At 39.9% G+C, this 3,261-nt stretch overlaps 1 long non-coding RNA gene across 3 annotated transcripts; it reads left to right on the forward strand.

The window, feature by feature from the left end:
• The first annotated feature begins 4 nt into the window (after window positions 1–4).
• Window positions 5–2,761, forward strand: LOC119274922. Of its 3 annotated transcripts, XR_005135385.1 has the most exons (3): window positions 5–116; window positions 817–2,453; window positions 2,536–2,761. It is a non-coding gene; the product is annotated as an uncharacterized LOC119274922 (long non-coding RNA). The 3 variants fall into 3 exon arrangements; XR_005135383.1 differs by having other exon boundaries at window positions 817–2,705; XR_005135384.1 differs by having other exon boundaries at window positions 5–103; window positions 817–2,705.
• The last annotated feature ends 500 nt before the right edge of the window (window positions 2,762–3,261 follow it).

The raw sequence follows: 3,261 nt of genomic DNA on the forward strand, positions 1-3,261 counted from the left end.
TTAGCAAAGGGTCTCGCCACCGCGCGCAGTCCACCTCTCCCCGCAGGCATGCCGGCCACCTCCCCACCTGACGCACATCTTTCCCATGGGGCCATGGAACACGGTGAGCAGCAGTGGTACGAACCACAAAATACTACTATGAGATTAGTTAAATTCAGTGTTCTGTTGTAACTTTAAAATTGAAAACCAAGTTTCCCTGGACAAATATAGTTTTTTGTGAGCTTATTATTGACAATTTATAGTAATATGCTATTATGGGCTTTGCTCCACCATGATAAGGAGGAAAGAACTGCAGGCTATATTGTTCGTTGACATTCATGATCAGTTACACACCAAGCCTATATTTTTGCTGCTTCTACATGTTGCTATGATGGTCATTCAGCCCATTTTCTTATCGCATGACCTTGAAAAAGAGCTTATTTAGTTAATGATTTTCACTTACTAAAATTCAGATAGCTCTTGCTGTGTACGGAGCTGTTGATTACTCAAAACATGTTGATGTATTAGTTTGTTTCGGAGATGGTTTGGCATACTGGCGGTTTCGCTGAACTCGAGAAAGTAGCTTCACAACACAATGTGTAGTTCAGTGTAGTTCACAACACAAAGCTAGCTCAACCACACAGGCAGATTGATTGATCCCTAATTCCTCTCCGTGGCCATTCTTTTATCGGTCTTTCTGATATCTAGAGTACTTTCATTTAAGACCAGAACATCAACTTGTTTTTTGTTCTTAATTTTGTTGGCATAATGGTTTTAGTAGTTGTGCCATAAACAAAAGATATTAGCTCTTGACACCTCTTTATGTTTAATTTACAGGCTGTGTCACTTGTATTGAGCACACCAATCTGCCTCGGTAGACGGCTGCTGAAGTTGACCCACAGGTTGGAGACAAAGATAGTGTGACAATTGACTGACCTTGACATGTTTGAGAATTAGGCAATTGATTGTGCCATTTCTCTGCGCATTGGTACTTACTTTTAAAACCGGTAGATTTTAAGAAATATTTCCGATGCATTATAGAATGCCACCAAAACAGAATAACTCTCCTGCCTATTTCCATTTATTCTTAACATTGCTTGTTTTTCCTTATGATGCTACACTAGACTGCAGTTTTTGTTGTCACTGCAATGATGTATTTTTTGATTCCATCTGCTGTCGACGCAATGCACAGAGGGTTCAACAACTGAATATTGTTATGCTAACACATGTTTAGTTGGTGTGTGTTTTGTCAGATAAAATGCATGTTTCTCAGGAGACACATACTGTAGTTAATTCCGAAGGAGAATAGCAACCTTTGCTTCTGCTAGATACCTACTTAAATTTATTGATATTCAACTATTTTTGTTGTTTCGGTTTAGTTCCATCCAAGGCCACCAGTTGGTTATAAGTACTTCCAAATAGTGATCACCCAATCTTCTGTAGTATGTATATACTGATGGTAGTTTCTTCCACCGAATATGTGAACCTGGAGAAGACTCACTATGAAGGTCTCCTGACAACTAAAGTTTTACCTGCTATTAAAACGGTCGAAACAGAGTATGCAGATCTTCAGTAGCTTCGACAGATTTTTTTTTAACTACGATTGTTTCTGTATGCTTCTTCTCTAAGAGAAAATTGTGTTCTATTGTAGTTACAGTCAGTGGGGGCCTGAAAATTCACATCACCAAAAGAATTGTAGAATTTGATAAGAGAACATTTTCTTAATAAGTAAATAAGACGCAATTACAGTGTGTAACATTCTGATGAATGAACCTGCTGCAAGAGGCAAGTGACGATGCTTGATTTTATTAATTGTCAGGATGAAATATAAAGTAGTAAGGTAAGTGTGAGCGTTCACCTAATTTGTTTTTTACCTATTAAATGGCCAGTTGGCGACGTACTGTCAACTTGGTACATTCAACATGCGTGTTCAGGTTTTAGGATGAAATTTAATCCAAGATCATTACTTTATGTTTTCCTACGTATATGTTGGCATCTTTGACTTTGATATGTTCGTTGCACTCTATTGGGCCTACTTTTGACCCAAGTACATTGCCATGCAGTCGTGTGAAAAAGTATTGGGCTTGCAGTGAAAGAAGTTCCGGCCTTTTGAAGCAACAATTGACATGGCTGTACATACAAGTTTCTTTCTTGGATGTCTATTATTTGTTTTTCTGCTAGCTTTGATTTCTCTTTTTGGTCAGTTGAAACGGTTAGTCTTGATAGGTCGACCACTTATATTGTTTCGAAGGTTCAATGAGCATATGGTAAAGAAAGGTATCAATAGATTCACCAATGTAGATTACAAGAGTAAAGGTTTATCTAATGAGGCCTTGTCGCGGCGCTGCAAGTGTTGCCCCCCTCCTCCCCAAGGGCTAGGTGAAGGAGGATGCATGTGTGGTTCTTCTGCAGCTCGCAGCGAGGATTCTTGTGTCCAACCTGCACAAGAATGCCAAGAAGTCCTTCTCGGAGATGTAAGCCACGGTGCATGTTTCTGCCATAATTTCCTTTGGTTGGATTTCGTGGATTTAGGTGTTAAAAAATTATGGGTTGTAGATGCAGGATTAAGGACATGTACCTGCACTACAACGAGAGATCTTGGCTGCTTTTTTGTGGCTTCCAAACTTGAAATGTTTGTTTGGAAGTTAGTTCAGTTTTTTGTTGTGGATTCACAGCTTCTCACATGTACCGTCCTCTTAGACCTTTAGATTTTCAAAGAAACTAAATGAAGATATGGTGGTATGGTCTCAATAGTACAACTTAAAGCCTTCCATGCTTTATATTTTCTCTGAAATTTGCTCTTGAAATTTGCTCTTGAAGAATCATATGTATCTATGTTAGATTTGGTGAGAAAAGGCGGCTTCCAAGCAGAGCATGTGGGAGTGTTAGCACATTTGGTTTTTGACTTCGGTGTCTAAATATTCTCACAATACTTGGCTCCCTCTCGGCCTTTGCGCCATTGGCGCAACGAGTCATCTAGTATAAGAACTGAGAAAGCATCTCCAAAGTTATCTGCAAACTCCTAGTTTAGCCCCAGGTTAATACTGCCCTCTGCCCAGGCAAATAGAAAAGGACGCCTGGCAGGCTAATCATCTATTTTTCTCAGGCAACAAACAAAGCTTAGGAAGCTTCCAGGCAAGGTCCACGCCTAGCGTCACTCAGCGTGGATGCGAACCAAACTAGCTTATACACTCATCCTTTAAAATGCACCCTCTCTCGCTGAATATTTCCGAGAAACTCAGCTGATGCCTCATTTTGAGATTGACGAAATCATTACAGGCG

Source organism: Triticum dicoccoides, chromosome 3B (assembly GCF_002162155.2).
Source record: "Triticum dicoccoides isolate Atlit2015 ecotype Zavitan chromosome 3B, WEW_v2.0, whole genome shotgun sequence".
NCBI lineage: Eukaryota > Viridiplantae > Streptophyta > Magnoliopsida > Poales > Poaceae > Triticum > Triticum dicoccoides.